At 39.8% G+C, this 26205-nt stretch overlaps 1 protein-coding gene across 1 annotated transcript in view; it reads right to left on the bottom strand.

The window, feature by feature from the left end:
* The window catches only part of RIN2 (Ras and Rab interactor 2), a 143730-nt gene that overhangs the window by 102745 nt on the left and 14780 nt on the right, over positions 1-26205 (bottom strand). The window lies entirely within an intron of this gene.

The following is a 26205-nucleotide window of genomic DNA, read 5'->3' as shown; positions in this document are numbered from 1 at the left end:
AATATAGTAAATAAAAGGTACTTCCAGATTATCCATTTTAATTTGTTGACAGATAAAAGCAATCCAGATTCCAGAAAGCCAGAATGCACACTTGGCTGAACCAGCACTTTCATGTTCCCCAACATACCGATTGCGATGACACATTAGGGACAGGAGGGCTACAGAGCCAAATTATGGCCTTCTGCAGGTACGTTAGAAGTAAGTCTTCAAACACCATATCCATTAAAGCATGTTGTAGTAATCATGTACTCCTGATGCCCCCCCAACCAATGTAAGTAGTTTAGTGACGGTTTAATTTCTTACCTGCGGTCTGCAAAGGCCCTGCACCACAGGAGTCAGTTGAGAAGAGACAGAGAGCAGAACGAGGCAGACCTCGTGAAACCGTTGCTAAACTGCTTGACTACTTGCATATGCCTCCCAACTGTTCTACTTTCGTCGGGACAGTCCCAATTTCCCAGGAAACCACACCAATTGTGGGCGTTGCTAGTGACGCGGCTCGCGGCACTTCAGGTGCCCCCTCAGGACTCTGCCCACAAGTCCTAACTTTAAGGGGTCTTATATTGGGAGGTTTGCTTACATTAGGGGGCTCCTGGTCACTCCTGGTACCATACTGACTACAGCGCATTGAAGTAGTTATGGTGCTTGAAGTGTTCCTTTAATTAACCATTTGTGCTGTAACTTTTACAAATGTCTTCTGGCCTCCCCAGAAATGTAATATAATGTGTGTCTCAGGGCATTATTTCTTTCTGATCAAAAAGTAAGTCTCTTTCCAACTTTCCTTGGCTCCGTAGACTTGTCGCCTCTTGATGGAATGGAAATAAACAGGAATCTATCCCACTCTGGTTCTGTCTCTCTCTGACCCTGCTAAGAATGAAGAATTGGCATTTAAGAGACACACAGAGGACCTTACTGAATTACCCTCTTATTATACTGGCACATTGCGGACCTCTAGTTGTCTCTCCAGGATTCTACTCATTCTATTCATTTTATTATGTATCTTGGAAAGTTGCACTCAACATTCAGGTCGATTCCTTTCTGTCCAAATCTCCTAATCCCTTTAAGTTTATCTGATCGTCTGATGGATGTTTTCTACACATCTGTAGAAACTGAAAATTCAAGTCACATTTTTCTGATGTTTCTGTTTTGATTGCTGCATTCCATCTACACAAGCAGGTTCTAACATCCTAACCTCTAGATAGTGTCTGACTTCATATCTCCGTATGAGATTTTCCTTCCCAAAAATACATTTTTATCTACTCTGGCATTGAGTCACAGGAGCCTGCTGGGAATTGGTGGGGAACAGCTTTTGTTGCACTTTGTTTTCTCTGTTTTTTTTTTTTTTCAACTATTTCAACTTTCAACTAGTCATTTCCTTAAAGCGGACATGTCTTTTTTCCCCTTTCAATAGGCATGTCCCGAGTTCCCCCCTTGGCTTCCCCGTTTTTTTAAATTACATTTTTTGTTATATAAAAGGGTTAGAGTAACCATTTAAAGTATTCTACTACTTTTCATAGGAAATACTTTAACCCCTTAAGGACCGGCCTGTTTTTGCGATGTTTGTACGTTAAGGACCAGAGCAGTTTTAACACTTTTGTGGTGTTTGTGTTTAGCTGTAATTTTCCGCTCTCTCATTTACGGTTCCCATACAAGTTATATATTGTTTTTTTCACGACGAGAAGGGCTTTCTTTACATACCATTATTTGTATTATGTCATATATTGTACTAAAAAAAAATAAAAAAATATGGTGAAAAATTAAAAATAAAAAAATTTTTTGGACTTTTACTTGAAAAATATTTTACTTATCTACAAAAGCTAATGAAAAAAACTGCTAAATTGATTCAAAATGTTGTCCCGAGTTTAAAAACACCCAGTGTTTACATGCTTTATTGCTTTTTTTTGCAAGTTATAGGCCTATAAATACAAGTAGGAAATAGCTGTTTCAATATATATATATTTTAAATGTATCAATAGTGACATTGTAACACCGTTATCTGTCATAAATCCCCGAAACACACCTAACATGTACATATTTTTTTTAAAGTAGACAACCCAGGGTATTCAAAATTGGGTATGTCCAGTCTTTTTTAGCAGCCACCTAGTCACAAACACTGGCCAAAGTTAGCATTTATATTTGTTTGTGTGTTAAAAATGCAAAAAACGCTAACTTTGGCCAGTGTTTGTGACTAGGTGGCTACTAAAAAAGGCTGAACATACCCCATTTGCAATACCTTGGGTTGTCTTCTTTTGCAAATGGTATGCCATCATGGGGCTAATTCTCATTCCTTGGCTACCATACGTTCTCAAAGGCAACCTAACCAATCTGACAAATTTCAATAAAAAAAAAAAGTAGAATCAAGCCTTATATTTGACCCTGTAACTTTCACAAACACTATAAAACCTCTACATGTGGGGTACTGTTATACTCAGGAGACTTCGCTGAACACAAATATTAGTGTATCAGAACAGTAAAATATATCACAGCAATAATATCCTCAGTGAAAGAGCTGTTTGTGTGTGAAAAATGCAAAAAACTTCACTTTCACTGACAATATCATCGCTGTGATATGTTTTACTGTTTTGAAACACTAATATTTGTGTTCAGCAAAGTCTCCCGAGTAAAACAGTACCCCCATGTACAGGATTTAGGGTGTCATAGAAAGTTACAGGGTTAAACACAGTGCTAGCAAATTAAATTATCTGGACTTTCGGCCTGGGTTGGCAGGCAGGTCCCTCGAATTGCAATCATTAAAATTACTTAATTAGGTAAAAATATTACATAAATATGCACGTATAATTTTAATATATATACATATTTATATATTTGACGTCTACGTGTATATTTATGAAATTATTTATGTAATTATGTATGTGGACATATGTATATTTCGTATAATTTTTATTTATTTATTTATACATAGATATATATATCATTACATTCTAAGTGTATTTTGATATAAATATATATATATATATATCAATATCAAAATACTGTTAGAATAAAATTGCATATATATATATAATTTTTTTTAATTATTAAAAATTATTTTTATTTTTTGTTATTTATTTTTATTAACATATTATTTGTATTTTATAATAATATATATATACCATATATATAGTTATTATATATATTGTATATATTCGTGTGTAATTTAAATATAAGTGTATTTTTATATTAATATACGTATATATATATATAAAAATACACTTAGTGTGACATTATATATATGATATATATACATATATTATATATAGGTATATATAGATATAATACATGTATATATATCATATATATATATACATATTATATTTTTTTTTACACTGATTGTTTGTTTTTTTTACTTTATTTTATGATTTTACACTTGCAGGGAGACTGCCTGTCAGCACAGACAGTCCCCCTGCAGGCAGATACACAGACACCTATTGCGGTCATGTGATCGAGTGATCACATGGCCGTGGGGTCCTGATCTGCCGAGGGGGGACTGCCCGGGCCGACAGGCAGTCCCCCTGGACCGGGAGGAGAGCTGATCGCCTCCGTGGGACCGACGGCGATCAGGTAAGTTGCCCAAAACCGTTGTGACGGTTCAGGACCGTCAGCGGTCCAAACGCACGTTTTACCGCTGACGGTCCTGAACCGTCAGCGGTCCTTAAAGGGTTAAATGCACCAACCCCTTTTTTTGTTGTTTATTTTTTACATTCTTTATTTATGAAGTGCAGGCGAGTACAGACAGGTTTGCTATGCCACAACAACATTGACAAGCTTATATGGTTTTACATTAATTTGGCACAGATAGAAATTGCACTATTTTATAAAAATAATAAGACAAAACAGTAAGCACGATATACAGTATCCCACAAAAGTGAGTACACCCCACACATTTTTGTAAATATTTTATTATTATATCTTTTCATGTGACAACACTAAAGAAATGACACTCTGCTAAAATGTAAAGTAGTAAGTGTACAGCCTGTATAACAGTGTAAATTTGCTGTCCCCTCAAAAAACACAACACAACAGCCATTCATGTCTAAACCATTGGCAACAAAAGTGAGTACACCCCTAAGTGGAAATGTCCAAATTGGGCCCAATTAGCCATTTTCCCTCCCCGGTGTCATGTGACTCATTAGTGTTACAAGGCCTCAGGTGTGAATGGGAAGCAGGTATGTTAAATATGGTGTTATCGCTCTCACACGCTCTCATACTGGTCACTGGAAGTTCAACATGGCACCTCATGGCAAAAAACTCTCTGAGGATCTGAAAAAAAAGAATTGTTGCTCTACCTAAAGATGGCCTAGGCTATAAAAAGATTGTTAAGGCCCTAAAACTGAGCTGCAGCACGGTGGGCAAGGCCATACAGCGGTTTCACAGGACCAAAGAAGTTGAGTGCACGTTCTCAGCATCATATCCAGAGGTTGTCTTTGGGAAATAGACATATGAGTGCTGCAAGCATTCTTGCAGTGGTTGACGGGGTGGGGGGTTCAGCCTGTCAGTGCTCAGACCATACGCCGCACACTGCATCAAATTGGTCTGCATGGCTGTCGTCCCAGAGGGAAGCCTCTTTTAAAAATGATGCACAAGAAAGCCTGCAAACAGTTTGCTGAAGACAAGCAGATTAATGACATGGATTACTGGAACCATGTTCTGTGGTCCGATGAGACCACAATAAACTTATTTGGTTCAGATGGTGTCAAGTGTGTGTGGTGGCAACCAGTGAGGAGTACAAAGACAAGTGTGTCTTGCCTACAGTCAAGCATGGTGGTGGGAGTGTCATGGGGCCTGCATGAGTGCTGCCGGCACTGGGGAGCTACAGTTCTTTGAGGGATCATGAATGCCAACATGTACTGTAACATACTGAAGCAGGGCAGTATTCCAACATGATAACGACCCCAAACACAACTCCAAGACAGCCACTGGCTTGCTGAACAAGCTAATTGTAAAGGTGATAGACGGGCCAAGCATGTTTCCAGACCTAAACCCTATTGAGCATCTGTGGGGCATCCTCAAACGAAAGTTGGGGGAGTGCAAGGTCTCTAACATCTACCAGCTCCATGATGTTGTCATGGAGGAGTGGAAATGGACTCCAGTGGCAACCTGTGCAGCTCTGGTGAACTCCAGAGGGAGGGATATTTTAATTTAAAAACCCTTTTAAATTTATAGCGGAAGGTAACACACACATTGAGAAGATTATTACGTATGTCGCAAGCGTGCTGTGCATAGTGACCTCAGAAGTAAAATATGCACAGATGTCACGGCCCCGGCCGCACCCGATCGGTGTGACCACACTAAGGATTTACCTGTGCAGCAGTGAGCCGGGAGCCGAACCGTTGGGGGGTCCATCCCCTTCACATGCGGGATACAAAATGGCGCCGACCGTGAGGTCGCGTCCAATTGTAGCCCCGCCTCCAAAAATTATGCGAACATGCGCAGGATGCCACGACATCTACGCACACACACGTTTTGGGGTCAGAGGCCAAGCTCTGACCAATTACAGCCCAAGGAGGCGTATTTAAACCCCAGAATACCTTAGCTCATTGTCCTGACGTGGTTTCTGTTCCGTTGTTTTTGATATTCCTGTTTTTTTACTTTGGCTATTCCTGAATATTCTAATTTCTGGTATCCCTGACTTGGCTTTCATATCGATCTTGTGTATTTCCGGTTCCCTTGACCTCGGCTTTCCTTTGACTATTCTCTATTCTTCAACGTTTTATCCCGGCCATTCAAAGGGCTGGTTTACCTTCGTTCTGTTTTTCTAGTCTATGTACATGTTACATTGTTCTGCGTGTTGGATCACATAGTTGTCGTGAATTGACATTATGCAGCCCAGAATAGAGTTTTGGGCTGACCTAAGTCACGTGTGCTGGAGGTGATACACAATTAAAAATAACTCTGGAAGTGCACTATTTTAAGCTGAAACACTGCACATCCAGACTCCTACCACCATGACCACTTCAAAAAGCAAGGAGTAACAAGGAGTAACCCTTTAACATATATAACCTGCAGGATTACAAAAGATGACAAACGGTAGAGCTTTACTCAAGTTTCATGACCTTTATCAACTTTGTCTTTGGCTGTCTTTGGTTATAGGCACCTCCCTCATGTCGCACAATCATAGGAGTGAACCAAGGTCAATGGAAGCCTGCCCAAGGAAGAGCAGAAGATATGATTTCAGGGTGCCAAGATTTTATTAAGACGAAGGTGACGAGAAAGAACACTCTTTAAAAAAGAAAAGAAAAACTTTTAAAACGTTAAGTTGAACCGGCCCAGGGCCAGAAAGGTTGGGGGGGTGGGAGACCAAGGGGATGAGATCACTAAGCTGTGAGCCACTTTAACATGAAAAAGTATGTTGCATCTACAGCTCAGTTATTTTCAGACCTAACAAGGGCAGATGTCCTTTGCATAGCTTCCAACGCTGGAAGGTGTGCTGATTGGGAAAGGGATGTCTTGTGCAAGCAAGTTTCAAGGAACACTCACGCATCATAAACACTAAAGCAAATGGTAGTGGTTATGGTGCCAGTAGTGCTCTGATGCACCACAATGTAAATAGTCATATAGCTTTGTAATGGTCTGTCTTCTTACTCGGAGTCTGCGGAGATGCTGCTTCCTAGCTCAACTCAGCCTCTAGGGCAGACGTCTTGAGCATACATTACAAATGTACAAGGTGTGCCTATCAGAAAAGGGTGGGCAGGCCCAGGGGTGTCCCAGTGATGCAACTTGCATCACTGGTGATGCCCAAAATTTGCGGGGTCACCTGAGAAGGTTACAAGCCCACCCACAGAAGGGGAGTGTCAGCTTAGCATTAAGCACACCGGGCTGACTGTCAGCTTCCAGGTCGGCCTGACATGCAGAAGACAATGCAGAGAGTACTGCAAAAGTGTTCTAAGCATGGTTATAGTGCCATCTGCACAGCACAATCATGTCTAATGATGCTCGCGGGAACAGGAACAAAACTGGAACAAAAGAAGCACGGCAGAACAAGACCATAAAATAATCTGTGCACTGCAATGATCATAGTGTGTGCACTAGTAGAGGAGATCAGATCACCTCCCCAACCAGTCCATTTTAATATATATTAAATTCACCACAAGATCAAGACAATATACACTTTAATGAATAAACCTGTTGAAAAAATATTGGGAATAATTGTTTGTTTTATTCAAAATGTTATCTTTACCTTTAACAGGTGTTAGGCAAACCTATTTATATCCTCATCAGGTCATCTTACATGAAAGAGTTAATAGACACCAATATCAGTTTTTTTCCAGCTACACTTTGAAAGCCATTAGTAAGTCACAAGAGGGGTTAATGGTTATCTTAGAAAAGGTATTTACAGATGTACTAGTTCAGATAAAACGCCTTTGGGGAGTAAAGCCAAGTTGTTTTAGTTGAGTCAGAATTTTTGTCTATGTAGTTATGTAATGTTTAAACACAATCCAAGCATAATGTTGTGTTTCAATTACTGGGAAAATTGAGTGAGGCAAGATTAATCACAACTGTTTTGTGTGCCAAAGGGAACAGCAGTTATTTATTTATTTTCTACTAACTACACTGGCAATGAAATGGTTCATAGGCAAATAGCAAACGCTTAATCATTGTTATGCCATGCAAAGCATGTTTTCATAAGTCTAACAGAAGTTATCCCCCTTGTGGTCCCTTGGATTGGCAAGCATTTATCCCTTCATTAGAAATGACAGATAACATCTGCTTTCGGAAGCTAAGCAGGATTGGACCTCGTTAGAATTTGGAAGTGACGATTGCGAGTTTTTTGTTTGTATTTTAGTTTGTGCATGCGCAGCAGATTAAAAGATTTTCCGACTCACAATCCAAAGTATACACTGTCTGCATCAACACAGATAAACAGTTCATTGCTACTGGGCCAATGACATATAAGGTGTGCATTAGGTAGAAAGAGACTACAGGACTCATGCATTAAAAGTCTGGCACTCACCAAGTCCATAGTGAAAGAGTCTATCAGACACAGATGGTGAGATCTATTATTATTAGGTATTTACACAGATTCTATGGAAAGCATTGAACAATTACAACACAGTCAATCTGAGTATTTTAGAAAAATTCTACATTTATGAAATACTCATTTGTGGGAGGGGTGGTGACAGTGCCGCTTTAACCCTGCAATGTACAAATTGCTGTTCCTACAGGACAGGGGTATCGCGATGAAGTGGTCTTGATGCCTTTAGCGCCCCTTTAAAGATTTAACAAATGACATCACAAGCCAATTCAGTTCAGGCACAGCCAGGGCACATATTGCAAACGGAGGGGAGAAAAATAAACTTTGCTTAATTTCTACAAACATTCTCTCTGCTCACTGCTCATCATGTGTAAAAGACAGGACATATATAAAGATGGAGGTGTCCAGTTGCAGGACAATGAGGTGTGGATTTTAACATTTTAGTTGTCATACAATACCTATCTTGTTAAATATAGCAATAAACATGTTCAAAATCCAGGGAAGTGGATGTCCCCCTTTCAAAAAGGTTGAAATTGCTTGAGTGCAAAAATATTGTGAAATGGTCAGAGTTGGTGGTCCAAAAAGTAATAATCTTAGGAAAATGTGAATATTTATAATTTCACTGTAAACCAAAACATACTCCTCCTACTATACTTTATCTTTTCCGCCTTCTTTGAAATTTGTTTTCATTCTGTACTGTATCGTGTCCTTTTTTTTAAAATTAATTTATTTCTCTCGTCCTATAATTCTATCATTTAACAGGTATTACTGTAAAGTTAGCATGTGCTTTACCTGTATTACGTGTATTTTTTGACATAGTTCCTGGATACAGGTTTTAACTTTTGCAAAAAGTCCAATGTTCTAACAAACATAGAAAAAGAAGAATAAAATCAATGAATTTCTCAGAGCAGATAATTTCAGGAATGTTACAGGAATGTTACGTGATAACTTGATAATGTTACCACAATTTAGTTCTAAAAGAGAACTTAATCCCTTTGGCTGAGTGCCATATTATATCACAGCACCAATTAATCACTTCCTCTCTGTACTATCAGTAGGGCTTGGATATTTGTAATGGTAACAATGTACCACCCATGTTGACTGCCACTTCCTACATGTCAAATGTGTTTTAGTTCTAAGCTATCGGGAGAACCACATTTGAGTTTATTTTACAAGCCAGCAATGTGTTTAATGGATTAGCAGACATTAACATTAGTCGTGCTAACTGTTTCTCATTGTTCAAAGTATGAATCAAAGTATGAATAGTCAGAAATTCAAAGTGAATTTAAAAACATGAACACCCAAAAAATCGAAGAGTTCATCTGCGCAGTCTCTCCTTCTCGGATGCATAACTGTGGATGATGTATTTGCTTAGTATGGCCCAGTACGCTAACCCGTGAACCGGTCTATGGTAAACTTATAGCACTGTGTTATGGCTGCTACCAGTGATGAGTGGAACTGCTCTCAGAGGATAAATGCTTTATCCCATAAATCTCTTATATCCCATAACCTCTGCAGGGCGAGCGTTTATGAGATAACATCTGGTTAGGAAAGGGGTTTGTCTGTAGCTGCAGGCAGACCCACTAAACAGTACACTGAGAGACATTTTCAAAAAAAATTGTTTTGCAAAAATGTATAAAAAGAATGTGGATAATTTAACCCCATGGTTTCTATGTAAGGCAAAATGGCTGAGCTGTAAATATATTCCATGTCAGCTCCACCTTAAAAAATAAATGCAATTTGTTCTTTAACTCATCACAATTCACTAATTGTGGCTTAAGGCGGTATTCACTAAACACAGAGTTGTAGTAAATTGAAAGGTAAACTGCAAAACTCAGACTGTTGGTACTATAGTTGGAGAATTTTTCCAAGTCAGCTATTTTGGCCCAAATTCCACAACTCAGGTTTCAGATCACTACAATTCAGTCTTTAATTAATATAAACCACTAGGGGATTGTGTAAGATTGACTAGGGATCTACAAAATTAAAGATAAAATAGGCTGGAAAGGATCAACCCAGCTCTAGGTACAGGTAAACGTTAGCCTAAGAGTTCAGTTCTTGTGAAAAATCTGCACAATCCCCACCTTACTTAATATACACTTTAAAGGGACACTATAGTCACCAGAACAACTACAGCTTATTGAATTTGTTCTGGTGAGTAGAATCACTCCCTTCAGGCTTTTTGCTGTGAACACGGTCTTTTCAGAGAAAATGCAATGTTTACATTACAGCCTAGTGATAATTCCACTGGCCACTCCTTAGACGGCTGCTAGAGGTGCTTCCTGGGGCAGTCCTGCACAGTGAGCAGCACTGCCATTCAGTGTATCCACCCTCTGCATGCAGACACTAAACATTCCTCATAGAGATGCATTAATTCAATGCATCTCTATGAGGAGATGCTGATTGGCCAGGGCTGTGTTTGACTTGTGCTGGCTTTGCCTCTGAGCTGCCTCCTTGACAGTCTCAGCCAATCCTATGGGGAAGCATTGCGATTGGCTCAGGCCACCACTTCTGATGATAATAGCAGACAGAGGCAGTTCAGGGACAGAGGCAGCAGCTCCAGACTTGAATACAAGTAAGATTTTACTATATATAGGGAGGCAAGGAGAGGGGGGGGGGCAGTGGGACTAGATGGTGGTTTTAACACAATAGGGCCAGGTATACCTTTTTGTGTTCCTGACCCTATAGTATTTCTTTAACGGAATACAACAAATTATGGAATAAAATAGTATTCCTTACTTTAAAGGGATTATCATTCAAGGTTCCATAGATAGTAAGTAATATAAATACTAACAGCATCTGGCATCTCCCAGGCACATACATCCTATTTTAACATCAATATTATTACCATTCACTCTTTGACCCCTTAAGGACTCGGCCAATTGTACAAGTTGTGATCAAAACAAAACTTAAACATAACCTGAAATTTGACTATATGTCTGTTCAACCATAATCTACCTTTTTCATATTAAGTGCACCTCCTTAAGATACCTCCTCTGGCCACTCCTCAGATGGCTACTAGAGGTGCTTCCTGGGGCAGTGCTGCACTATGTGCAGGACTGTCATTCAGTGTCTCTGCCCTCTGCCCTCAAGTCATCTCTATGAGGAGATGCTGATTGGACAGTTATGTTTTTGGCTTGTGCTGTCTCTGACCCTGATCTGCCTCCTTGACAGTCTCAGCCAATCCAATGCTTTTCTATGGTAAATCATTGTGATTGGCTTTTGTTCAACGCTTCTGATGATGTCAGCCAAGCAGGCAGATCAGGGGCAGAGCCAGCAGCAGCAGACTGGAATATTTAGGTGAGCAGGGGGCTAGATGTTGTTTTTAACACTCTAGGGTCAGGAATACATGTTTGTGTTCCTGACCCTATAGTGTTCCTTTAATTTAACATGTTGCTGTCAGTTTTGGTTGCACACTGCATAACAAATTAATCTTATATTGTCAGGAATACATATATCAGATTATTACAAAAAAATAATGCATACTGTAAATGCTTATAAACAAATTTAATTCAAACATAAATAGGAAGCAAAAACATTCATTTTGTAGAGATCATGATTTTTTTCATTAAATAATCCTGAAAAGAAGAACTCTGTATAGAAGCATTTCCGGAAGTAATGTGTAGGAGCTAAGTATTTTTTGTGGGAACAGCTGCAGTAACACAAAGCCCCATTTCAGCTGCTGCATTTATCAAATCCTGGCACCAAATAACTATTTTTTTTACATCTATTTATTTATATATTTTTTCCTTGGGGCCTTTGATGCAAAGTAAAGGAACAAAAAAAATCTTCAAAGCACTTCTGTGTTCACTTCTCTCAGTGATAGCCTCGAACATACTGTCTGTGAGTTACATCAACAAGGAATGAGTTCCTATGACAGGAGGGATGTTTACCAAAATAAGATTACACAGAGCATCATGAACATACTTGATTTGCCTAGTACAACAAGTAAACAAACGTAGTTGTAAGCTATCCATTGTATTGCCTATCTTTATCAATTCGTATTGTGAACATTAGATGGTGTCCAATATTCCAATATTTTAGCAAGCTTCAATGAAAGTAGCTCTAGACTAGAGTACCCGCCAAGTTGTGCTCTAATGAAAAAGCTTAAAGGACCACTCTAGGCACCCAGACCACTTCAGCTTAATGAAGTGGTCTGGGTGCCAGGTCCAGCTAGGGTTAGCTAATTGTTTTATAAACATAGCAGTTTCAGAGAAACTGCTATGTTTATCAATTAGTTAAGCCTTCCCCTATTTCCTCTAGTGGCTGTCTCACTGACAGCCGCTAGAGGCGCTTGCGTGATTCTCACTGTGAAAATCACAGTGAGAGCACGCAAGCGTCCATAGGAAAGCATTATGAATGCTTTCCTATGTGACCGGCTGAATGCGCGCGCAGCTCTTGCCGCGCATGCGCATTCAGCCGACGGGGAGGAACGGAGGCGGAGAGGAGGAGGAGAGCTCCCCGCCCAGCGCTGGAAAAAGGTAAGTTTTACCCCTTTTCCCCTTTCCAGAGCCGGGCGGGAGGGGGTCCCTGAGGGTGGGGGCACCCTCAGGGCACTCTAGTGCCAGGAAAACGAGTATGCTTTCCTGGCACTAGAGTGGTCCTTTAAAGGGACACTATAGTCACCAGAACAACTACAGCTTATTGAATTTGTCCTGGTGAGTAGAATCATTACCTTCAGGCTTTTTCAGAGAAAACGCAGTGTTTACATTACAGCCTAGTGATAACTTCACTGGCCACTCTTCAGATGGCTGTTAGAGATCCTTCCTGGGTCATGGCTGCCTAAAATGCATCTACACATTCAGTGTCTCCTCCCTCTGCATGCAGACACTTTCCTCATAGAGATTAATTGATTCAATTCATCTCTATGAGGAGATGCTGATTGGCCAGGGCTGTGTTTGAATCATACTGGCTCTGCCCCTGATTTGCCTCTTTGTCAGTCTCAGCCAATCCTCTGGGGAAGCATTGTGATTGGATCAGGCTACCACTTCTGATGATGTCAGCAGACTGCTTGTTTTTCTGAGGCAAACAGCATGCAGATCTACAGCTTCAGGCTTGAATACAGTAAGATTTTGCTATATTTATGGAGGCATGAGGGGCCCAGTGGGGCTAGATGGTGGTTTTAACACTATAGGGTCAGGAATACATGTTTGTGTTCCTGACCCTATAGTGATCCTTTAAAGAAGTACTCTCTACATTAACTGTTACAAAATGTACAGATTTATATAAAAATCTGTTTAGAGCTATGGCTTCCTCATGTAGATCCCCAGATGTTTTAAAATTACAGCTTTCATGATGGTTTGTCATTCTATAGGCATACAAAGCATCATGGGAGTTGTAGTTCTACAGCATCTGGGGATCTACTATTTGGGCTCCCCTGATTTAAACAGTTTGATTTCAAGTTAGGTTTCTTCATATAAACCATGATATCCAATAGATTGCGCTTGGCAATAGAACCACAATAGCTAATATGCTCCGCTTTGGTGCCAAATGTTTCCAAGTGGTTTGGCAAAAACAAGGCTCTCCTGGCCCCTAAAGTCAGACTCTTCGCTTGTTACTGGGATGTTTAGAAGTCAATTTCCGCAAAGTCCGCAGACAGGTGGAGAGTACATGGCTAAAGGATGGCAAAATAAATTCAAAAATCATTTGTGTCAGTCCCCCCCCCCCATGTCAGGCAATTAAAAAATGTATATTTCTCAGGAACTCTTCCCTTATAGACATGTAGAACTTGCGCTTCAAGTTTCCATAACAACAGAATGCACTTGTCTATAATTGTACTTGTGATATTGTAATGGTAATTTACATTCTGAGAAACCAAATTGTTGTTAAAGGAGCACTATAGCATTAGGACTATACATCTGTGTAATTATTTTTATATAGAGGTAGATAGAGTCCCCAACAGGTCCACGATCTGTCTCCAGTGGATTGTAATGCTGACCCTTGTAAATGTCCAATTTAATGCTCCTCATTGAAGAATATTGGCGACAAAAAAAAACTTGCGCACCATTGCTGTGTTCCTATTGGAGATTAGTTGAAAAGACTGACTTTGTATTTGGTTCCCACAACAGAAGTGCCTCTAGTGGAAGGAAGACAGTCACTAGAGGCGTATTTAAGTCTGCAATGTGAACATTGCAGTATCTACTAAACAGCAATGCATTACAATGCATGGTTTAAACTAAAGGAGCAATGCATCCAGACCACTTCAATGAGATAAAAGAGTTTTCATGCTTATGGTGGTCCTTTAATGTCCATTATATTCTACTAGAATGTGCAAGGTGATTGATTGGTTTTTAACCCTATCATGACCGGGAGGGGGGCAGTGGCAGAGGTACGCTATAGTGTTAGTAATACAGTTTTGTACTCTGGACTTTCCTCTCCAGTGAGGTTTTTTTTTTGCTTACTTTCACACTGCCCTGTAAATCATCCCATGCCTCTCTGCCCACATTTGACAACTTGTTTTGAAAAAGATGCTTTTATGACTGCACATTGGTGCTTGGCTTTACGAACAATCTAATTAAAATAATACTTTATCAGTATGAACATTTTATAGTACAGCAGCTCAGACACGTTTCTGTAAGTTTATTGTTATTATCCTATTTATTGTTAAATCCCTCCCTCTTATAATATTGTAAAGCGCTACGGAATCTGCTATATAAATGGCAATATTAATAATAATAAATTGTAATTGTTTTCTTACAAATAATACTAATACTAATAATTTATATTATCTGGAAATATGTTTTATTTAAAAAAACAAAACAAAAAAAAATTCCCTTGAAAACTTTGTAAATACATTCAGCCAGAATCTAAAAGGAAAGTTAACTATCCCACCTGTTAGACCCCCTGGGGTTCAGCAAAAGTGAACAAATTGTGTTTTAAGAACAAAGCAGGTGACAAGTGTCTTCTAAGCATTCTAGGAAAGGAAAACAAATCATTCCTTTTCAATTGTTTGGAAAGTTTGTAAAAGACAACTGGACAAGCAGATATATGCTGGGGGTAGGAGAAGCTGTTTTGGAATACAAAAGGAGAAATTCTACACCCCAAGGACACAAGCTAATCACATCTAAAGCTGCGACGCCATGAAGCAATGTGGATGGAAATGGAACCACAAAATACAATATATATGACTTGTCACGTAAATTTAAGTTACTAAATGAAGAGTTGGTGCACAACTTACGCTTGACCTGTTGTCTACAAAATGCTGTCCTTGTTGACTTTAGTAAGACTTTCAAATTTGATCTAATCACAGTGATCTTAAACCACCTTGAAAAACACCTTAAACCACCTTAAAATTGTTTGGAACACAAACGCAGAGTGAAGCACATACATCAACGCAACAAGTATATCATCAGCAGACGACCACATCTCTAATGCTTGTCTGCCAACGACAAGATTGGAGACAACAGCATCTAAAATGGGATAGGCTGCCTATTCACTAAAGTGAGAGAAACACTTCAGGCACCATATCCAGTAGGGCCTGTGGTGTGGGAACCAGGGTGTAAGTTCTCAAACCACACTAAAACATTTGTCTACTTACCATGGGACAGTGGCAGGTCACTCATGGCACCATAAACACTGCAGTAAGCTGTAGTGGTTATAGTGCTTGGAGCTTTGTTTTAATATTTAAATATTTTGTTCATGGTCTGATCTCTGCATCCACATTGTCTCTCAGAAATTACCCAGCTTTTTAACAACAATAAATCTGTGCGTAAAGCGACAGGGAGAACTCAAATTTATTATTTATTTAATCAAATCAAGTGTTATTACCTACGTAATTAGTGTCTCTTCCAAGTAGAAAGTACAAAATTAAAAAATAAATTCACATGAGACCCTGAACTTGAAAAGAACAGATAATTCTGGAAGTGGGTTATTATAATACATTACAAAAATAATTTCCAAATGCAACCAAGAAACAGAGGAATGTCGTCACATTTCGTCTATATAATGCAATAAAGCACAGATAGGCAACAATCGGCACTCCAGATGATTTGGACTAAGGTAAGAGGAATATGGGAGATGCACATTTGGAGTGCTGAGGGGTGCCTACCCCTGCAATAAAGAAACAGGTAATGTGTCAGTCCGCTGCATTTATATGACAAATCTTCAATAAACCATATGCCCGGATAGATTTGGAAACTGTGTTGTCTTATCCTCAACAAAGCACATGCACCCTTCTCCCTTCTAAAGGCTTGATTTTATTTTCCCTTCTTCCTTTGCCAAACTAAGAAATTTTTCATTCATCACGAGCTCAAGGTATACTTTTCATTCACCACCTCTCCTATTTCCATTTCATTCCATATCAACATGTCAGCCCATGACCTTGATTCCATTTATCCCTACATCAGCCCATTCCAATCATTCTCTCCTTTTATCGGTCCCCTCCAACCACCGCTAAACATCTTCTAAACCATATTTTGCAGCTTAACTGCCACATTTAAACCCAATTAAGGTAATTTTATCAAAGTTTGTTCTTTCTATTACTTTTCTTTTCAGCCATCACTTTCAACCAGTGACGATAATTTCCATCTTTTTGTGAGATGCACTATAGCTACCATGGCATCAATAATATGCACTAAACATGTGCCTATTAGGTGACACGCCACTTCTATGAAGAAACCATCCTTGTGAACAGAAACCCCCTATCAAAGTTCTGAGTGCCCTCAGCCTAGTGCTGTTAATATGAATCTTTGATTAAGTCTACCTGGCATGCTGCTCCTGTCCTGCATACCTACACCCTGGTCCTGCCCTTCTCCCGTCGTCATTGGATCTTTCAGCTACTTGGACATGGCTTCATTTGTCTGTTTATGAACCTTTGTTGTCTGCCCTGACCTCGGACCATCTAACCTCAAACTTGCCTGCTGCTCCTGGACACCACACTTGGACTGTTTACTTTTTATAATTTCAATAATGTCACCACATACCTACTAAGAGCCTATCCTCACCTCCAGGTTGTAAGGGTATGCTGTCTCAATGCCATTGATTCCAGTTCCTGATCCACAAATCAGGCCAGTGGCACATCATATTAAAGTATATCACATATTTGAAGACAAAAGCTGATCTCAGCTGAAGAATGATTTATTTGACAACTGTGACCTAAATGTGCAATTCCTTTGTCACTTTTCCATAGTTGCACTTCAGAGAATGACCATATACACTGATCAGCCACAAAATTAAGCCACCTGCTTATATCATGTAGGTCCCACTTGTGCTGCCAAAACAGCTACGGTGGGTCAGAGCATGGACTCCACGTGATCTGTGAGCATGTAGTCCTGTGGTATCTGGCACCAAGACATTAGTAGCAGATCCTTTAAGACCTCCAAGTTGCGAGGTAGAGCCTCCATGGATTGGATTTTTGGAGGCCATTGTGCATGTACAGCAAAACGCCACACTGTGTGATGCCCACTAGAGGTGTTACTAGCCATCAATGTAATGTAGGGATAATGTAGGGATAAGTTATAAACGCCAGAACAACTACATTAAGCTGACGTGGTTCTGATGAATTTAGTGTCTCTTTAAAGCTGTGGCTGATCAGAATATTTTACATTTTCAATCGGTTGTGTAAATCGTATTTTTTTATACATAACACTGTGACTTATTTTTCTCAAATTACCAAGATTATTCACTAAACTGTGAAATGTTGGAAATTCAGAGCAAATGTAAAATGTTAGGCCAACATAGGCCAAAATAATTAAACTTAAAACATAACAGACTTGGAGATTTTTCCAGTCTGGCTATTGTGGCCTAAAATGTGAAATTCACATTGAATACTTTGAATTTGTAGTTTAATTAAAAACCATGAGAACACCCATATAATCAGATCTGTCTCGTTGCTCTGGTGATGATTTTTTTTTTTCAACCCAGGGTAGTGCAAGTAGGATCCAGGGGTTAATATGGTGTAGTTTTATCTTTAATAAAAAGGTTTTCCGAAAAGAATAGTCAGAAGTGAGACGTTAGGGACCTCTATATTGGGAATATTTTGAATCGTCAGTAAACATTTGTAAGTGCATTTCTTGCAGGATTATTTACTGAAGTAAGAATTGTCAGGAATTTAAAGTGTATTTCAAATTTAAGACCAAACTAGTCAAAAAAGAAGCACGGTTGACTTGGGCATTGGTGACCAGAGAAGAGGGACAGACGGAACAGGACCGGAAAATCTGTATTGTCCTGCAACAATTAGGTTGGTTGGGAGGCATGAGTTCAGCTCTTTGGCCTTTGAAAAGATATTTGAAATTCAGTTTGAATTCCCAACCTCATTTTAGTGAATAAGTCTGCTAGTGTTTACCATATTTGACATCAATGTACCTGCCTTGTTACCCCAACAGAAAACTGTCTGACCGCTGATCAATAACAACAATTATCATATTTCATATGGAAAACTATCCTGTTTTATTCTACTCTATGAACAATTAAACAACTTCAAATTAAACAGAAGGGTTGAAGGTCACTAGCATGTTATCTTCCATCCGCAGTTTCCTGACTATTCATTATAAATGCATAATCATGTCATGTCGAATGTCATTTTGTAAATAAGCTAAAGGAAATCTGTAAGCTAGACAGTGTTTATTTCCATAGTGGTTCTTTGACATATTTATATTCACATACTATTTGCATTGTTAAATTTTTCCACTTTTTTCTTGCAAAAGGATGTTCTATACAGCAGAATAATGTAAATATAATTACCCATGCCTTTATGAATCCTCTGGTTTCTCCGTTCACACTTTGCAGATAATTGCTATGATATGTGTACACCATTTGCAGATCACACCAAACTGATCGGACTTGTTTTAGCAAATAAGTTACTGTTATTTATTTTTTTATTTATTACTGCCATTTATAAAGAGCCAACATATTCCGCAGTGCTGTTGAAATCAGTGCAGGCTCGGCCTCATGAACGCAATTCCTCACAAATGAACAAGCTCAGTTTGATAAAAAAAATAAATAATAAGGAGCAACGGTAGATATTATAGGAACACTGTAAGCACCATAAGCACTGCAGCTCATTGTAGTGGTTATGGTGGCTGGTGTGCCCTGGCACCTCTTCATTATAAGGAGTGTCAGATAATCACTCAGCCCATGAGCTACACCCCTGCATTGCAGGGTTCCGGCTTAGAAACTTCCAACCATCTGAAGACGGTAGTGGAGGCGGGGAACTGCACCTGGCGGACACAGGTAAGAAGTCAAACCATTGGTAAACAGTCTGACTTGTTACAAGGGGGAGACAACCAGGACAGTCCTGGTACCATAACTAGTACAGTGTGGAGTGTTCCTGTAAAGGGGGACTGTCTCGGTTATGAAATCCCATTGTTGGAATTTCTTTGACATTATAAGTAAAATTAAAACATGTCTATATGATAAGACAGGAATAGGCAACCTTCGGCACTCCAGATGTTGTGGACTACATCCCCCATAATGCTCTTACACCCATAATGCCGGCAAAGCATCATGGGAAGTGTAGTCCAAAACATCTGGAGTGCCAAAGGTTGCCTATGCCTGTGATAAGATATCATAGGCGATACATTGTCTTATAGACAAAATGATTTTTGGTAAAATGTGCAGCTTCCATTAAAACATTTTGCCATACCACTGTCTTCTCTCTCATTGTGCATACAGGAGACCATCTGTGAGAACGCCTACAGTCTCTTGGGTTCCTTTTCGTACCTGTTAAATAAAGCCGCTAGGAGCTAAAGACCAGGACCAAAAAATAGATGGTTGCGCCAAGGAGAGGCTCGGGTAAGTATATCTTATGTAACTATGTCTCTCCCCTCCCCCCCAACCCACCTCCAAAAAACAAATTAAGTTAATAAATCTATGTTACTAATAATTTGCACATTTTCAAAAAATTTTTAAAAGATCTGTAGCTATTTCTACAACTAAATATCAAAATACCAGAATCAAAAATGCAACAATTGGATTGATTGTAATCTAGAATTTAGTCCTTGAAGCTAAAGACCATAGTGAAAAACTACTTACTATACATCTGTTTGGAACCTGGTTAAAGAGACATTAATCTTTTATTTCATGGTAAACTTCTTAAAATAAATGAAATAAAAAGAAAACGTTTGACATCTCTAATATCAACAAAAACAAAACAAAAATGTATTCACTGCCTTAATGCAATCTTTATTTATTCTTTTTTGCTTTCTATTTTTTGTATTTTTTTTTTTTTGCTCTAATTAAAAGGTAAATTAACATTCCACTGTTGTTTTAAAACCAATAAAGATCTACTATTAAAGAAAAAGGCTATAATTTAGGGGGGATAAAACCCACAATTGACCAGTGCAGACTGAGTTAATCATTGACAGAAGCCAGCTGATAATTACGTTACTGGTAAATAATTTTACTTTACAGTCACACTGGACTAAGAGCAAATCCATAAAAATAATCATTACCGTAATATTATAAAGGAAATAAAGATATATTAAAATATTAACACAACATTGATCAAAATTCCCCAAAACAGGAAGAGGAAACTTAAGTGTCATATATCATTTAGTCCTGTGCAGAATGTAAGGGGAAATTGCAGAATATGGATGGTTATCTGTAGTGTTGAATTCTTGAAAAGAGAAGCAGTCTCCAGATTATGTGAAAAATGTATGTAAATGACTAAAGCCTAGCGGGTATGGAATAATTATGAGCTATATTGAACTGTCTCAACATGCAATATATTTTATGAATTAGAGCGTGGATTGACTAGATGAATACACATATATATATTTATTGATTCTACACTACATATATTTTTATATATATATATATATATATATATATATATATAATATATATAATATATAAATATAGTAGAAAGGATCGCACTCCAAAGGTCTTTGTGATAATTTTCAAATAAAATGTAACTTTTATTTAATCCATATAAAAGTCAACGTTTCAGCCCCCACATGGAGCTTTCATCAGGACTTGTGGGGGCTGAAACGTTGACTTTTATATTGATTAAATAAAAGTTAAATATTATTAAAAAATGATCACAAAGACCTAGGAGTGCGGTCCTTTCTACTATATTTATATGATTTTGCCAGACCTGCACCGGGCATTAAGAATTTAACCAGGAGAGCAAGCCCTTGTTACACACATATATATATATATATATATATATATATATATATATATATATATATATATATATATGTTTATCCATTGCCAATACTTTATACGTCAGTAATTCGTGGTGGTACACAGGAGTAAGGAAGTTAAAATAGTGGGTGTGCTGTTATTAAAAGGGCACAGACTAAAGATGGAGCATTAAATGAACACTATAGTCACCCAGACAACTTCATCTCAATGAAGTGGTTTGGCTCAATGAAGTGGTTTGGGTGCAGTGTCCCTTTCCTCTTAACCCTGAAAAGCAAAACACTGCAGTTTTTTGAGAAACTGCAATGTTTACATTGCAAGGTTAACTCCACTTCCAAGCACTGTCACTATGACAACCACTCAGGGCCGGCCTTTGGGGTGTGCGAGCTGTGCGGCCGCACAGGGCGCCATGCCAGTAGGGGGCGCCATGCTGCTGACACAGCTCACACATGGCCCCAGTGAAAGCTGTGAGTGAATGCTCAGAGTCAGAGCTCTCCCCTAATGCTGGTCACGCTGCACAGCAAAACCAGCATTATAGGAGTGCTCTGAGCACCCCTAACACAGCACCCGGATTTTATTATCCTCCACTCTGGTGTATTAGCGAGCCGGGGGCGGAGCTACACGACCGGCGGGGGCGGAGCTACACACACTAAACCCTCTGCCTGGTAAGTGAGAGAGGGAAGCAGGGAGGAGTGCCTGCTCCCTCACATAGCTTCACACTGCCCTGCTCCCCCCCACCTACCCACTGGGCTCCTGCTCCCCCCCACCTACCCACTGTGCCCCTGCTCCCCCTTACCTACCCACTGGGCTCCTGCTCCCACCTACCCACAGTGCCACTGCTCCCCCCCACCTACCCACTGTGCCACTGCTCCCCCCACCTACCCACTGGGCTCCTGCTCCCACCTACCCACTGTGCCCCTGCTCCTCCCCACCTACCCACTGTGCCTCTGCTCCCCCTTACCTACCCACTGGGCTCCTGCTCCCACCTACCCACTGTGCCCCTGCTCCCCCTTACCTACCCACTGGGCTCCTGCTCCCACCTAATCACTGTGCCCCTGCTCCCCCCCCACCTACCCACTGTGCCTCTGCTCCCCCTTACCTACCCACTGGGCTCCTACTCCCACCTAATCAATGTACCCCTGCTTCCCCCCACCTACCCACTGTGCCTCTGCTCCCCCTTACCTACCCACTGGGCTCCTGCTCCCACTACCCACTGGGCTCCTGCTCCCACCTACCCACAGTGCCCCTGCTCACCCCCACCTACCCACAGTGCCCCTGCTCCCCCCCACCTACCCACTGTGCCTCTGCTCCCCCTTACCTACCCACTGGGCTCCTGCTCCCACCTACCCACAGTGCCCCTGCTCCCCCCCCCACCTACCCACTGTGCCTCTGCTCCCCCTTACCTACCCACTGGGCTCCTGCACCAACCTACCCACTGTGCCCCTGCCCCCTCTTACCTACCCACTGGGCTCCTGCTCCCACCTAATCACTGTGCCCCTGCTCCCCCCCCACCTACCCACTGTGCCTCTGCTCCCCCTTACCTATCCACTGGGCTCCTACTCCCACCTAATCAATGTGCCCCTGCTTCCCCCCACCTATCCACTGTGCCTCTGCTCCCCCTTACCTACCCACTGGGCTCCTGCTCCCACCTACCCACTGGGCTCCTGCTCCCACCTACCCACAGTGCCCCTGCTCACCCCACCTACCCACTGTGCCTCTGCTCCCCCTTACCTACCCACTGGGCTCCTGCTCCCACCTACCCACAGTGCCCCTGCTCCCCCCCCACCTACCCACTGTGCCACTGCTCCCCCCACCTACCCACTGGGCTCCTGCTCCGACCTACCCACTGTGCCCCTGCCCCTCCTTACCTACCCACTGTGCCCCTGGGACTGTGTGCAGCACAAATATCACACACATATATGACACAATACAACCATTGCAAATAGTACACACAACCTACACGCCTATCGCACACAGACACCACGCACACTACATAATATTATTATGCACCTGGTAGAGGCGCCGACCAGATTCTTAGCATACTGAATCACCAGAGATCATCATGCCCCACCCTGCAAGGTAACAGGGAAGGGGGAATACATTTTTGTTTTTAAATAATTATTAATTTAATAAATATTATATATAAACATAACAAATATTGACACACACTACACATGGATGATGGGGTATGACTGGCGAGGGGGGGGGGGGGGGCGCTGTGATGAATTTTCGCACAGGGTGCCTAAAGGCCTAAGGCCGGCCCTGCAACCACTAGAGGTTCTTCCCATGCACTAATGGAAGTAAGGAATTGGGAGTAGTGCCTTAAAATAGCCTCTGATGGTATATGTAACAAAAAACTGGAGGGCAGGGAAAGGTAATACAGTATGTTATATAATAAAACTCAGTCATGTGACATAGAAGCCCCATAGAAAAGCATGCACATTGGGCCCCCAATCTATGAGGAGTATTGCATGATTAGACCATCATGGGGGAGGCTCTACCTCCTCCATGATGTCGCCGAGAGCAGAGCCGAGAGAGACTCGTCGCTGGAAACAGGTAAGTAAATATTTTATTTATTACATTTTTATTGCACAGGAGGTGGGAAGCACACTTAGAAAGGAATAAGGAGAGGGACACATAGCATTAAAAATACAGATTTGCCCTAATGCTATAGTGTTCCTTTAACCCCTTCAGGACCGCTGACGGTTCAGGACCGTCAGCGGTAAAACGTGCGTTTGGACCGCTGACGGTCCTGAACCGTCATAACGGTCTGGGACTACTTACCTGATCGCCGTCGGTCCCACGGCGGCGATCAGTGCTCCACCCAGTCCAGGGGGACTGCCTGTCTGCCCGGGCAGTCCCCCCTCGGCAGATCAGGACCCCACGGCCATGTGATCACTCGATCACATGACCGCAATAGGGGTCCATGTGTCTGCCTGCAGGGGGACTGTCTGTGCTGACAGGCAGTCTCCCTGCAAGTGAAAAATCTAAAATAAAGTTAAAAAATAAAGCAATCAGTGTAAAAAAATAATAATATGTATATATAATATATATATATATATATATGATATATATATACATGTATTATATCTATATATACCTATATATAATATATGTATATGTATCATATATATAATGTCATACTAAGTGTATTTTTATATTTATATATACGTATATAATATAAAAATACACTTATATTTAAATTACACACGAATATATACAATATATATAATAACTATATATATGGTATATATATATTATTATAAAATACAAATAATATGTTAATAAAAATAAATAACAAAAAATAAAAATAATTTTTAATGACTATAAAAATATATATATATATATATATATATATATGCAATTATATTCTAACAGTATTTTGATATTTATATATATATATATTTATATCAAAATACACTTAGAATGTAATGATATATATATCTATGTATAAATAAATAAATAAAAACAAAACGAAATATACATATGTCCATATACATAATTACATAAATAATGTAATAATACAAATAAGTCTTCCCACAGAGAAGCACTGCAATAACATGCAGTAGGGCCCTCAAAGCTTTTTAATGGACTCTGCAAGATCATCTATTTGGATAACAATTGAGCCCTCAATGCTTCTCTATGATGCTTTGGATGATCCCAAAAGAAGATGCAAAGGCAGGCATGGTGAAACTGTGATACACCCAATAATCTAATGCAATCAGGAACACTTTAACAATGCAATACATATATGTATTTATAATGCTAGAGAGTTTCTTCAAAAGGATTGTGTTACTACTAACTGGATTGTGGTTAGGTGAAAACAGAATTTGTAAAAATAACAGAGGGGCAAATATATCTGATTCATTTGTGTTCTCAAACTATTCTGCAATTTGTAATTTTTTTTTATATGTTATTTATATGTTAACAGCAGAGGATAAACAGAAAGGCCTTATGAGCCCACAAAATGGCTATTTCTACTTAATTTAGTTTACCTCCGCAATGTCTATGGTAATGTCCTTCTGTGATGTCAGCAGTATAGAAAAAAACTTGAAAAGTCCATGAGTATGCAAAACAGTACCCAAAGAAGTATTTAAAAGCCCTCTCTAGTAAATATTAAACAATGATTTATTCACTAAACAGCAGTAATTGAAAACTAAGCCTCAAGATCCAGACCGAAACAATCATGCTGAGTTGGAGAGTTTTTTTCTATTTTGGCCTAAATTTAGCAATTTGGTTTTTCATTACGTAAAATTCACTGTTCAGTGAAAAACCCCAATTGTGGTGAGCTAAAAAATAATTGAATGATTTCAATTAAGATCAAAATGGCTGAAAAGTTAACATATTCCAACCCATTATTCCTGCGGCCTAGCACACCCCAAAGATTTTCATATCATTCAATCCGAGAGAGAATCCTTATTTTTTATTACAGTCACAGTGACATAATACCCTACACTTTAGTCTTCGCTCTCAGTGATGCAAGAAACAATAACACAGAAAGCTGTTTATCTTTTAACTATATGAGAAAATAAAAATCACATAAAAAAATGGACACTCATATAAAGGGCAAAAAATACATGGCTTTTTTTTTTTTATAAGTGTTGCGCAATAACGACCTCCACAACAGATCACTATAATACCAAAAATTCAACTGGCACACAAATATGCAGGTGCATATGGTCTTAATATTGGATGAGGTAACGAGTGGGTGCTGGCAGTAGACACGTCCATAACGCGAATAACATCATGGACAACGTGCCCATCCTCAAAAGGGGACACATCATACTGGAGCAGATGTGCAGGTGCCTGGAAGGGCTGGCAATAAGGGCAATTTTATCTCCAAATCCAGTTATAAAGCTGGTGGCAGTGTGCATTTCATCAGTCCTGACATCACCAGGCTGTCGGTTGATTGAAAGTATTGAGGGGATATATAAATAAATGCAATCTTTAAGTCAAATCGTTGATTAATCTTGCAACTATTTTTATGCATCTAAAAATAAGTCACTGAGTTTCGAAAAGGTAAAACCACAGGTGTCTAATTTTCAAAAACGTAGTTTTTGGGACTTTTCCAAGTCAAATTGACCTCTGTTAAAGGGACACTATAGTCACCTGAACAACTTTAGCTTAATGAAGCAGTTTTGGTGTATATAGCA

This window comes from Pelobates fuscus, chromosome 2, assembly GCF_036172605.1.
Source record: "Pelobates fuscus isolate aPelFus1 chromosome 2, aPelFus1.pri, whole genome shotgun sequence".
Taxonomy (NCBI): Eukaryota; Metazoa; Chordata; class Amphibia; order Anura; family Pelobatidae; genus Pelobates; species Pelobates fuscus.
This window is presented reverse-complemented; position numbering and strand designations above follow the sequence as displayed.